Source organism: Monopterus albus, unplaced genomic scaffold (genome assembly GCF_001952655.1).
Source record: "Monopterus albus unplaced genomic scaffold, M_albus_1.0 scaffold92.1, whole genome shotgun sequence".
Taxonomy (NCBI): Eukaryota; Metazoa; Chordata; class Actinopteri; order Synbranchiformes; family Synbranchidae; genus Monopterus; species Monopterus albus.
The window spans coordinates 2,821,057-2,834,708 of NW_018127972.1; the positions used below are offsets into that span (position 1 = coordinate 2,821,057).

The following is a 13,652-nucleotide window of genomic DNA, read 5'->3' on the forward strand; positions in this document are numbered from 1 at the left end:
GTGCCCTTGCTGATGCTGCAGTGGAGCTGATCAGTGGCCAGCAGGTCAGTTTCTGACGACTATTTGGAAAGAACATGCAGCACTACATCTGGCGTAAAAAAGGGCACTGCATATCATCATGAAAACATCATCCCAACTGTAAAGTATGGTGGAGCAAACATCATGATTTGGGCCTGTTTTGCTGCATCAGGGCCTGGTCAGCTTGCAATCATTGAGGGGAAGATGAATTCCCAAGTGTATCAAAAATTTCTTCAGGATAATGTGAGAATGTCTGTTCAACTCAATAGAGATACTATGGAATGACTTGAAGAGAGCCATACACGGGAGACGTCCAAAGAATATGATGGAGCTAAAGCAGTTCTGTCAGGAAGAATGGGCTAAAATTCCTCCTGAACAAAGTGCAGCTCTGATCCACAGCTACAGGAAGCACCTGGTTGAGGTTATTGCTGCGAAGGGGGGGTCAACCAGTTATTAATTCCAGGGGTTCACTTACTTTTTCCACTACCATAATGAGTGTCTTCAATAAAGACATGAAAGATCAGAATTTCTTGTGTTGTTTTTGTAGACACATTATATTTGTCAGTACTCTTGACTTAGATGAGCTGTCCCTGGTAGGCTAGTGGTTAAGGCACAGCACTCTCGCCCCGGGTTCAAATCCAAGTTGCATCAGAAAGGGCATCCGGCGTAAAACTATGTGCCAAATGCCAACATGCGAGTCGTCGGTGTGACGACTTGCTGTGGTGACCCCTAAATGGGAAAAGCTGAAAGTGACTCTTCACTTGGATGAAGATCAGATCACATTTTATGAGAAATTAATGCAAAAAAAAAAAAACAGGAAATTCCAAAAGGTCCACATACTTTTTGTTGCCACTGTAAAAAAAAAAAAAAAAAAGCTTGATGCTGCTCCAAGAACAGACTTTCTGGTTTTGAGATGTCAGTATCAGCCCATTTTCCACCAATATATACACTGCATGTCTTGCAAAAACATGCAGTACTGACAACTCTATTTGCACTGCCTGATCTGAATGAACCTCCCACCTGTTTGTTCCTTGGCTCCCACCTGTGAAATATATGTTCAGCGCTGGGCACTAAAATATTACAGAGGGGAAAAGAACATTTCAAGGGTAGGAAAAGAAACAGTTGGGAGTGCCGCTTTCATGGATCGTGAAAATAGAGGCCATGTAGTACTTATGCCAAAAGGCTGCAAATAAAAAGAAGGTGAAGCATAAAAAGAATCTACCTTTTTCCATTTCCACAACACACAAAAGTGTTAATGACTGTATCTGATCTAAGACTGTCTTTGTCAGACATTAACGGTGTGAAAAGGTAAGTAAGGTATACTCTGGCTTTCTGTGAATGCTTATCATGTCAGTCACTACGGAGGGAAATGTCATAAATAAAAAACTAATTAAAGAGCAAAAACAAAGCAAGATGACAGAAGTGTTAAGGCATCTCATCTGTCATTGAGCAAGATACCCAGACTGAGAGAGACATGTTTCACTTATCTTGTGTCTCATTTTTGGGCCCCCTGACCCCTTGGGCTCCTGGGCATGTGCCCTGTCAGCCCATTGAGTAATCTTACAGTTCCGTGTCTTGCTCAAGGACACTTTGACATGTGGACAGATGTGCAACCTGTTTTAGGCTTAAAATGAGGTTTAGTTCTGCAGCTTAACTCTTCCACATGAGCTTTACAGGTGGCTGCTCTTTACAGTCAAAAGCTTCCTCTTTCTCCTGTGCTAACCTAGGAGTACACACTTACAGAACAAGGGAAGAACTGCAGTCTCTTTTATGAGTGTGAAAGTGTGTGTTTGAGATATGCCTAGCATTCATCACCAGAGTGAGTTGTAGCCCCATGCTGACAGGGGTTGTTAACGGGGTGATTTCCACTACACATTTAATAGAGTTCATATTGCTGCATTTATGGTGTGTGTTATAGTAATTATAATACCAGGAAATGTGTGGCTGAGAAGAAGGCCAGGTTAGCTAAATGGGCAAGGATCACCATTACTGTGACTCCTGGGAGGATTCATTGGCTTCAGCCGGTGTTCATGTGCCACATGTTGAAATGACTGCAGTGTACAGGTCTGTGCCTTAAGTCCTTAGGCTACCCAGGTGCAACAAGAATTCTAATTTTTAACAAAATGAGAAGCAACTAGACAGTATTGAGAGAGCACAAACCTCCACCAAGGTAGATCAGTTTCCCCATGATGCCATGGCACCTGAAAACAATATTCCCATGATAGTTTGATTCTCCAATTATGATTGCTTGAGCAGGAAAACCTACCCCTGGAATTTGGGATGACACTGATATGAGTTTGAAATGTATTTTAAAAAGTGTAGACATACGACTGCTAAATGCCACAAACAGCCAAATAAGTGTCCCATACAGACTGACATAACAATGTGTACTTACAGTTGTTCATGGCTGTATGTAAGTTCTCTTTTTTTACAAAGTATCGCCTGCTACACTTATTAGCTCCACTTGTCTTCAGTCCAAGTGCTAAGCAGCTGCAGCTGCACACTTTCATCACTAGGTGGCTCTCACATACAGTCAACAGCCTTTCCAACACTCACAGTTGTGAAGAGTCCTTTAAAAAAATTCCTGGATCTCAACACCAAAATCTAGCTGGGTATTCTATGAGCCAAATCCTTCCTCTCTGAAACATTTCATGAAAATCCATTCATTACTTTTTCAATTATGCTGTGAACAAACCAACAAAATAATGCTGGTAATAAAAACATCACCCCTGCACTTGGTGGAGGTAACAATCCATTTCAATAGTTGCATTAATGAGTGGAGTGGATATCAGCTGCATGCACCTTTTAATGTTAAATACAGTTTCTTTTCAATTTCAGCACAAAAATTCACACTATCACTGGGTCCAGTCTTAGATCTACTAGTTATGTGTAGTTACAGTCTTATGCCATGTTACAAAATAATGATGACGTTCCACATAGCGACTGATATGTACTGTATTTCACTCAGTGTCTTTGTTTGGTTTGTGACCTCTCAGACATATCTAGCAAACCCTTGGGGGATCCAGCCCCCAGTCTGTGATCCACAGGCAAATGAGAAATTGTTTTCTGGTAATTTCAGTGAAGCTACCCTTTAAACACGAATCTGCTGTTTAATGTGCATCAGGCAGCTCCTGAGCAGAGCAGAAAAATACCAGGAGAACGTGCATGAGAGGCCAAGCATGCTCCCTGCAGCTTCACAGTGTGGTATGTCCTTCCTCGGCAAGTAAACAAGGGGAAAAGAGTGCATGCACACACAAATACACATCTGTATAGCTATCTTTGTGAAGACACACATTAACATGCATTCCCAAATAAATGACAAACTCCAACCTTTATCCTAACACCAAACCTAACTTAATTCTAACCTTAACCCTAAAACTGTGTCTTAACCCTCAAACAACCCTTTGAATGGGTCACAGAAATTGAGGATTGGCCAAAATGTTCTCACTTTCCCAAAATGTCCTCACTCCCATGGTATAAAATTAAATGGGTCCTCACACTGCTGGCCACACAAGTACACACACACACACACACACACACACACACACACACACATACATAGACCCATATATTTTAGCCCAGATAATTTCAATTAGCTGTGGAGGGAGTGAAAGGATCCCTTTACTGTGTGTGTGTGTGTGTGTGTGTGTGTGTGTGTGGCACACATTAGCTGTGATGGGTTTGGCAGTTCTGTTGGTGATGGCCCAAGATCGTTTGCTGTGAGCCCCATATAACTGAGAACACACAACCACACACACACACACGTGTGTGGTTTCAGTCCTCGTTGGAACTTTACATTGACTTACATTCATTTCTTAAAGACTTATCCTAACCTTAACCATATCAACCTAATCCTAACCTCACCATGGTGTTATACAAATACATTTTAATTGAACCGGATAGAACTGAATTGAATGTACTGCTATATTTGTAAGGACATTCACTGACATAATGCATTCTCTAGCCCAGTGGTTTCTCAACTTTTTTTGCGGGACCCCAATTTTGTATTTTGTGGGTAAAATATTTTGAGCCCTCCCACTCCCACTACCATACACTCAGTTATATTTATATTTAGCCCCCTCCAAAAAAAGGGCCCCCCAGGTGGGATTCTTTAGGAACCACTGCTGTTAAGGGTTTCTCTGGGAAACACTGCTCTAGTCCCGTACTCTGTCCTGACCTTCACCATCACAACTAAATTCCCAAACCTAATCCTAAGGTAATTCTAAAATGAAACATAAGATCAAGCCTTAGCCCTCAAAAGCCATAAAAGAACTTATAGTAACTGATCCTCACAATGCAAAGCCATTCCAGTGCGCGCACACACACTTATATAGACACAGAGAGCAAACATGGCTCCAGTAAACTTCTTCTTATGTTATATACTGTGTACTGTACTATGTATGTTATGCCAGATTTTTTAGATTTGTGACAAAGTCCTGCACAGCTCCATCTGTCAGCAAGCCCCCAAGTTCATCAGCACAAGTCTTTTATCAGTGGACTTCCAAAGACACAACAGGGTGACCAGATTTAGCATTCCTGTGATAAGACCTTCTCACCAAGCTCTTCCAGACAATCTAATCTATTAAAGAAACAAACAGCATCTGTGGCGGACTGGCTCACTCTGTTCCCAGACATCTCCGCAGTCACAAACAGACACCGAGCATTAGGAAGCTGTTATCCATTTCACCCTTGTACTGCTTCTTGCCTGCATGTTAATACTACAGTGAGTTGAATTTCACTAAAGAAACCTTAAAATATACAGTAATGGGTTTGCGTAAATATCAAATGTTAGTACAAACAACCTACTGCCTTATTAGTGTTGAAACCTAAGCAAAATTGATTATCTATTTTATCTATTTTAATATTTCTTTGTCCCCTCTCAGTGAATACAGATGTGGATTTGCTGCTCTCAGGATGTATGTTGTCAGATTACTCGAAGGGTTACGTGATTCCATTTTAGTTGAGGAAACTTGAAAATGTTCTAGTTTCTGAAAAATTGTCAAAGCCAACTCGACAGTGACATTTTATAGTTTGATCAGTCAGCGCAACATCTACCTATGATGTCATGAAAAGAAAAAGGGGGAACATACCCAAACCTCCTATTATATTTATGCATGACATGTCACAAACAAATGAAGAAAAGAGTCCTACGGGTCCGTTACACCTGATCAGGTACTCTATCATCAAATCTGTCTGTCTCACAGCACTGAAGTCACTGTTTATGTCCACATTATTAGGTACTCTTGTACTGTCTAATACTGTTACGTCCGTGGCCCTGTCCACCCCCAGCACTTCATCAGCTGGCACGGGCTGTCACAGTAGCTCCGCCCCCGCACAGGTGGGAATGCATTCTAGGCGGCGAGGCACACCTGCTCTCAATTACCAGACTAGTACTTAAAGGGAGGGTTGGTGTTTCCTTGTTGCCAGATGATCTCCTCTGTTCCTGCTGGTAACCTGTCTTTGTTCTCATGACTAAGATTGTTTGTGTATGAACTGTTTTCTAGAATGTTGGACCTGATTTCGGGTAGTAATGAACTGATTGCCCTTATTGTTTTTTGAAGGGTCACTTTCTGTTTGAACTGTTTTCTGTGGACTTGTGTTAAGGACCGGAGTACCCTCTGCATAGTGGTTTCAGCCATTTTTATATCAGCACCATTTGGTGCCTGGACTGTGAACTGTTTCTCCAGGTGACACTCCTCAGGACGAGGAGACCAACTCTCGCTGGGACTGGTTGCATGGTTCTGGATCCCCACTGTCAGCCTTCCGCACACCATCTTACTACCTGCTTGCCGTCTGCTGCGAGCCTGAGCCTCACTACGACGGTAGTACTGCACGTCGGACCAGTGATCTCCTGTGCCAGCTCCCACACCTCCCCCTGGACTGTGTTCTTAGCCTACGATGCTCACCTGCCTAGAGCCAGTAAATTCTGCTACTCAGGTCCTCAGTATAACTATCAGTATTGCCATTACCATAGCATCCCTGTTACTCATTCTCATCCTCTGCTTTTCTTTAGCCATCTGCGCCTCTCCTACAACCTTGGGTTGTAGCTCTAGCAGTCCAGTCATCCCAGCACTCCCCGCTGCCCTGAGATCGGCTGACGTGACCAGTTCTGACCACTTCTCAGTTCTGTTATTAAAATACATTTACCTGGTCAAGCCTGAGTCCGAGTTCTGCCTTTTTCTGAGTCCGAACAAACACATAATTGATTTGATTTGATTTATTCTTTCAAGCATGTAAAGACAGTTGACAATGGAATGGTTCACAAATAAACATATCCAGGTGTTAGAATGGCCAAGTCAAAGTCCAGACCTGAATCCAATCGAGAATCTGTGGAAAGAACTGAAAACTGCTGTTCACAAACGCTCTCCATCCAACCTCACTGAGCTCAAGCTGTTTTGCAAGGAGGAATGGGCAAAAAGTTCAGTCTCTCGATGTGCAAAACTGATAGACATACCCCAAGCGACTTACAGCTGTAATCGCAGAAAAAGGTGGCGCTACAAAGTATTAACTTAAAGGGGCTGAATAATTTTGCACGCCCAATTGTTCAGTTTTTTATTTGTTAAAAAAGTTTGAAATATCCAATAAATTTCGTTCCACTTCATGATTGTGTCCCACTTGTTGTTGATTCTTCACAAAAAAATACAGTTTTATATCTTTATGTTTGAAGCCTGAAAGGTGGCAAAAGGTCGCAAAGTTCAAGGGGGCCAAATACTTTCGCAAGGCACTGTATATACTAGCCTTCCATAGGAATGCTGATCCAACTCTTGGCATATTTGAATGTGTATTGATAACACTTAGGTATAAATTCAACAAGAGTTACTGCTTCATGGTTGTATGCCTCCATCGTCCAGTCAAAAAAAAAACCCCTGAAGTCATTCTAGACATATTGCATTCACAGAAATGAGACAAATGTGAGATCATTGTGACCACCAAAATCTATTCCGTTCATTCTCGAGTCCTTGTGGATAATTGTGCCAAATTTGAAGAAATTCCCTCAAGGTGTTCCTGAGATATCGCTCTCACAAGAACAGGCTGGACAAACATACAGACAACAACATTCAGTATTCGCTGTGATACTTCACTCTGGACCACAGTTGCGGACCTACAGTACTGACCAACCAACCAACATTGTCATGCCCACATTGTCTGCCATCGTGCACGTGTGTGTGTGTGTGTGTGTGTGTGTGTGTGTGTGTGTGTGTGTGTGTGTGTGTGTGACAGAGAGAGCATGTGTGTTAATAAAAAACAACTGGCTGGCTGAGCACCTTACAGAGATTTCAATTAGGATGATATTATCTACCTAAAACCACAAAAGTGACCAGTGGGAAATATTTTACTGATCTGTACTTTGAGTTTTTAAACTGGCTTATGTCCCATCCACTAACATGGAGGAGGCAGGGTTTATGACCTGTACTGCAGCCAGCCACCAGGAGGAGATCGTGTCGGAGTGGCTTCACTTCTGGGGGCTGTCATGACATCCCTATTTTCTACATTTGATGAGAGAAACACTAACATGTCTGGAATGGAAGAGTTTACTCATGTCATGTTTCATTTTGTGTGAGTATATTCAAAATCAGAAATTGTGCTCTTACATAAGACAGGGAGATATGGAAAAAACAGCCAACCACCAAAAACAAGGTAGGCTATTGTGAAAATGTACATCCATAGAAAATTTACACTACAGTAACTTTTTTAAAGGAAAACTGTTAAAACAAGAAGGTCTGTCATCCTCAACATGTTTTAAACAAGTTACATTAGTTAACTGTCTGTTCTGAGGCTGGGTTGATAAAATGACAATGATAATTATAATAAAAATCTGGATAATAGCATTTACACAACATTGCTACTCTAGAAAAGGATTGGATTTTAAAGCTGGATAAACAACAGAGCAACATCCACCATAAAATATGCAGTGACCTGTGCTGGCAAAGTCAGGAAACAACAAAGTAAGACCCATTAGAAAAGGTAACATTACTTTCCCAGTGTGCAGAAAGACAGTCTGTTCCCAAACTGCAGTACTAGCAACTGAGCTCACTAACATTAAACCTCATACTGTTCAAAGCCCAGCAGCTCCTGTTGCCTTTTCACGTGTTACTCTACATGATAAAAGCTCAAAAAGAAGCGCAAATCCCAGTGACTGCAATTTCTGATTTCATAGTGAAAGATATGATGCTAGTAGGAACGGTGGAAACACCGTCTGAAAAGATAATGACAGTGGCTGACTCCTGGTGTAGAGCTGCAGGATGGAAATGTTCAAAAACAGCACTGCTGCAGGTTTATGTAGAAAGCAGCTGTACTTTATCACCACTACTACCATGCAGGGTAGCTGCACGGCAGAGCCTTGCATGAGCTTGTAACTATAAACGTCAGACTATTTGTGGTGTTAACAAACCTGTTGAATGCGCCTCCTTCATTATGAATGGCTTTACATGTACTGTATGTCCATCCATCCATTATCTATACCGTTTATTCATGAATAGGGTCGCAGGCAGGCTGGAGCCTGTCCCAGCTGACATTGGGTACACCCTGGATGGGTCACCAGCCTATCACAGGGCTGGCACATTATTGATGATTGATCATTATAGAAATATAGTGAGACATATTTTTGGCCTGTCGCTCAGCCCCAGTCTGTCCTTACATCAGAAATCTTGGTGCCACTTAAGACTGATATGAACTCATCAGTGCAACCTTCTTCGCTGGCGCTGTGCAACATTTCAAAAATGCAGCCTTTTTTATCTGCAAAGCACTTGAACACTGTCATTCATGCTTGTATGAAAGATTACTGTAATTTCCTACATTCCCATCTGTGTCAGTACGACCTGTTGCAGCTTTCATTTAGTTCATGCTGCACCGAGATTACTGCCAAGACCAACTAGTGGGCTGCATATGCAGTTCAAAGGAAACTGGGCCTTTGCAGCTGGGGGCCCTTGATAAAGAAATGACCCGTCAATAGCCTGGTTTCCATCTAAATGTGAAGTGACTCTTTTGAAAGTTTGCCAAAAGAAAAGAAAAGCAAATTAGGTGTGTTTCCACAAAACAAAACAAAACAGAGAAACTGACAAACATAGAATATGGAGAAAGGCCTGGCCAAAATAATTTCAACTGGGCAACTCGTACTTGTCCTCTCTGTTATAAAACTAGGATTGGCCATGTTCACAGCTGTCCAGAGACGAAGAAAGAGAAATGGTGCTCAGCAGAAACAGCCAGCATGTGAGTTCAATGTTCACTAAGCTATAATTTATCTGGCAAATGTGTTTCCATCTCCCATTTTGTGCATTAACTCTTTTTTGCACAAGTCAAAAAAAAATCACCTCAAGCGAGCATGAAAACTTATACTCTGTCTAAAGTGCTTTCTCAATGATTAAATAGCTTCAGAAACTTTCCTTTCTTTGTCCTTTCTTTCCATTTTATTCTTTATCCGCCTTTTTTTCTCAGTCTAATTTTCATTGGCAACAGTTAACGCCCTTAAGTCTTTTTCTTTGTCTATGTATCTTTGTTCAGACTCTACTGTTGGTCCTCTCTTTCTCTCGCTCTCTGTCATAATCCCATCTCTGCAGGGCTTCTCTTGAGGTTGAGAACCAAAAGACAAACAGAATGTGGTCCAAAAAGGAGGGAGACTGATTCTTCTGTTACACCCCTGACCTGCAGCAGCCCAGGACCAGATAAATACACATACTGACACACAAAAAGGCATCCTCTATGTGGCTGACGTCACTGAGTTAACATAAGGACACTCTCGGATGATACACACACATCCCTACTACACACACAGAGCTGTGAATACAGGGTCACATGGAGTGCAATGTCTTCAGAGGAGAGTTTTTGAAATTCACCAGAAATGTTTTGGAATCAAATATGAGCCGTTACTTCAGCTCCCACCAGGAGAGATGATACAACTGCAAATACCTGCAGATGGTAAAGTCAATAATAATGTTTAGTGTGTTCATTTTTTCTGCTGATAAGGTGATACTGTATCTGCGAGGGTGCCATGGTCAGGCCATCGATGCTAAATAAGAGAAAAACAGACAGAAACTGACAGGCAGGCTGGTTCAGCCTGGCTCCTCCAGCCTTTCATAACAACACAGAGAAAGAGTTTATCTTCTAAAACTGATCTGTTGTGAAGAAACCCGCTGATGTTTGGTGTTTGTGCCCCATCTTGTCTCTGTCTCAAGGACAGAGAGAGAACACACAGCACCTGGCCTTTAGTTGAGTTTAGGGCTAGAAAATGTAGTCTGTCCTCGAGTGCAGTGTGTGTATATAACATACTATATATGTAGACTGAGAAGCAGACAGCAGACAAAACATCATGATAATGTTCCTTTTGCTACATTCACAGTCCAAACACACTCCATCTCTGATCTTTTGCTATATTTCACTGAAACCTGGAGCATTAACACACAGTGCAGTTCTAGACAGCTTCATCACATCTTATTTATCTAGCATATATTTGATCACAGAATTAAAAACTGTTCAGCCTCAAAAGCTGACATCGAATGAATGGTCACATTCCTTGTAGTGTTGTCAAAAATATTGACTTTTTTAAACATACTGATTCTGAATATTTGAAAAAGTTTCAATTCTCATTTTCCATAGTATTGATACACTGATACCAGCTGCACATTCGCCCTGTCTCTTCTCTCTAACAGTGAATTTACACACACACACACACCGCTGCAATGCCCACAGCCCCATCACCTGTCACTCACAGTGCTGTCCACATCTTGTCATCTCATTTGCACCGGTTGAATTTTAAGGTAATGACAGACTGTGGTAGATTAAGGGTTTTGCTATGATGTTAGCTCATTACAAATGACAAGTGTGGAACAGCCGTTAATGATAGGTGCTAACACAACAAATTCAGCAAAGCACCTGAAGGAGCAGCATGCCAACCTCTATAAAGAATTTTAAGAGGTTGGTGACAGCTTCCATTTCAGCATCACTGAACCATTAAACAAGATGGTCCAGTAAACTGTTGTTAAGTGTGTTGTCCTGTTGTTGGGCCAGCGGCCTTCTGTAATTCTCAAAGCTAAGCTAATGTCCCTCAGAGCCATAGGTCTGAGGAGTCTCAGATTCAGTTGATGGGAGAATACTTAAATTAATTAGTAAAATAAGGTACATTTTGTGCTTAACACACAGTATGTGTGACAATCTCAGAGGCTCTTGATCATGTGTACAGTACCTCAAGAAGTACTGTTTTCATTAAATGTGAAAAAAATGACAAAGTACAAAACATTATTGGTTAAAAACTGTTCAGACTCAAAAGCTGACATCGAATGAATGGTTCCTTGTAGCGTCACAACTCGTTGTCATAGCGTTGTTATACTTATCTTTAAAATATAAGAAAGTCACGTTTGGCTTTTCCCGTTTAGGGGTTGCCACAGCGAATTGCCACACTGACGACTCACATGTTGACATGTGGCACGTGTTTTACGCCGGATGCCCTTCTTGACGCAACCCTGACTCGAACCCGGGCCGCAGTGGCGAGAGCGCTGCGCCTTAACCACTAGCCTACCAGGGACGGCTTACTTATCTTATCTTATCTTTTAAATATACAAATGAAAAACTGTTTGCCCTCAGTTGTATGACAAATTTTCCCCATGGCATCAAAAATGCTATCAGATATAAATATTTTTCAAGATATCGTATCGAAGTGAGAAATTCCAGTATCGTGACAACACTAATTCCTATTGTTGTATAATCATTTGTTTTTTACGAGCTACACATAAGCTACATCTTGATGCAACTATTTCATTTACTTTTTTATAATGCAGGGAAGGCTAAACTAAAATAGACTTCTGGAGTAAGGAAAAAAAAAACTATTTTCTGTCCCAAAAAAGTATGAATACCCTCCCTTCAGCAAAAATAAAAATTCAATACCTATCCTCCAATAACGATCATACAGCATAATAAATTTACAACCATATGATATGACACTAACAAATGCATCGCTCTGTGTGGGAAGTGGACTCACACACATCAAACGCGGTCTGAGCAGAGGATTTCACAGTGCACTGGGGGTCACTGGAAATACCCAGAGGCAAAAGGCAAACTTAGTCACTTTTCCTTCTGTGGATAGATAAAGCACTGTAATTGGTTTTTACATATAGTGCTGATTCTTTGCACTGTATGTGGGGGTTCCACATATGAACCAAGTGACAAGCAGGGACCCAGTGGTGATCAGCTGCTAATGGGCCTGGGCCTTGTCATGGCCAAGCTGGCAGATCATTTCTGATTACTGCTGCTGTAAAGCACATCACACTAGAGATGTGCAATATAAATCATCTATGATGTGTTTGTTGAGTTAACGATGTGTGAGCTGAAATTGAGAGTTCACACAGTGTGTTCATGGTCATCAGACCACAAGTGAAGCTACCATAACTGCCTAAAAATGCTAAATGAGTTAACAAACAGTGCTAGGAGATGAAATGCAGACACCAGCGCAGTCTACATAATTAAATGTAATTGCTAGAAGTGGTTCATCCTCACTCGCATGGAGGTATTTTGGCTTTGAAAAGACGGATGTTGCTCAAAAGGCAGCAATCTGCAAACTATGTCAGAAATTGGTTGCCATTAAAGACAACTCAGCACTTGTTTCATTGTCTGGGAGTTAACTACCACACAAATACAAAAAGCTTGGGGAGTTAGCTGTCTATGACAGGACTAAGTCAGCCAAGGTACCAGCACACAAACACACTCGACAAACTTTACTGGAATCATTCTGCAAAAGTGATTTCAGTATTTGTATATTGATGTATGTGAACGTTTCAGTTTTAAGTGAATAAGGCCTGTTTTCTTTAAATGCTCCATTAATATTATTAATAGGCAGCAACAACTAATATGCTATTAACAAGAGCAAGATTGCTGTCATGCCTTTTATGAAAAATAACCAGGGTGCTCATTGAGTTATGCAGCCAACATGTTCAGATGCTGTCAGATTAGTGGAAAGGAGGGCATGTTTGAAAGGGGCTTCAAGCTTGATTTATGGTTCTGCATTGAATCTACGCTGTAGCTACAACATAGGTAACATGTAGCTTAGTAGTCTACGCCGTAGCCTGACGAGCACCTCTCCAGAAATGCAACTACATCTTGGCAACGCAAACCGCAACAACTGTGACTGGTTGTATCTCATTCCTCATTCATGTGGCTGGACAAGGATGGAACACTGCCCCCCGTCTGCCTCATTTGGTTCAATGGTCGTACAAACCAACTCCTCCGATGTCTTCTCATGTGTTGCAGTAATTTCAGTAAAAGTAACTGCTGTTCAACATCTATTAGTTTTAACTCCAGCATGACCTACTCAGTTTCAGTCGCCATTGTTAGTAAGTGGAGAAGAAACACAACACAGTGGCTTAGACACTCCACTGCCCACTAGTGTTTTGGTGGTGTAATTGCAGGGGGACACAGACACACCAGTATAAATGCTCACAGTGGTGCAGGACACCTGTATAGCCTACAGCATAGGCTTTACGCAGAGTCAATGCAGAACCATAAATCAAGCTTCAGAAGGCTGACCAGTGTGAGAGACAGCAGGCTGTGTTTCAGTTCTACCAGGTAAAAAAAAAACAGGCAAGCATGGCAACAAGTATCAGATAAGACTGGATCTACTTCAGGCCTCTTCTGGCTGTCTAGGCTTC

General features: G+C 41.6%; 1 protein-coding gene and 1 long non-coding RNA gene across 9 annotated transcripts in view; one reads left to right on the forward strand and one right to left on the reverse strand.

Annotated features, from left to right (window-relative positions):
- Window positions 1–13,652, reverse strand: part of plekha5 (pleckstrin homology domain containing, family A member 5) — a 259,165-nt gene that overhangs the window by 167,725 nt on the left and 77,788 nt on the right. The window lies entirely within an intron of this gene.
- Window positions 5,451–6,180, forward strand: LOC109964773 (uncharacterized). Its single transcript, XR_002275553.1, has 3 exons — window positions 5,451–5,467; window positions 5,669–5,937; window positions 6,032–6,180. It is a non-coding gene; the product is annotated as an uncharacterized LOC109964773 (long non-coding RNA).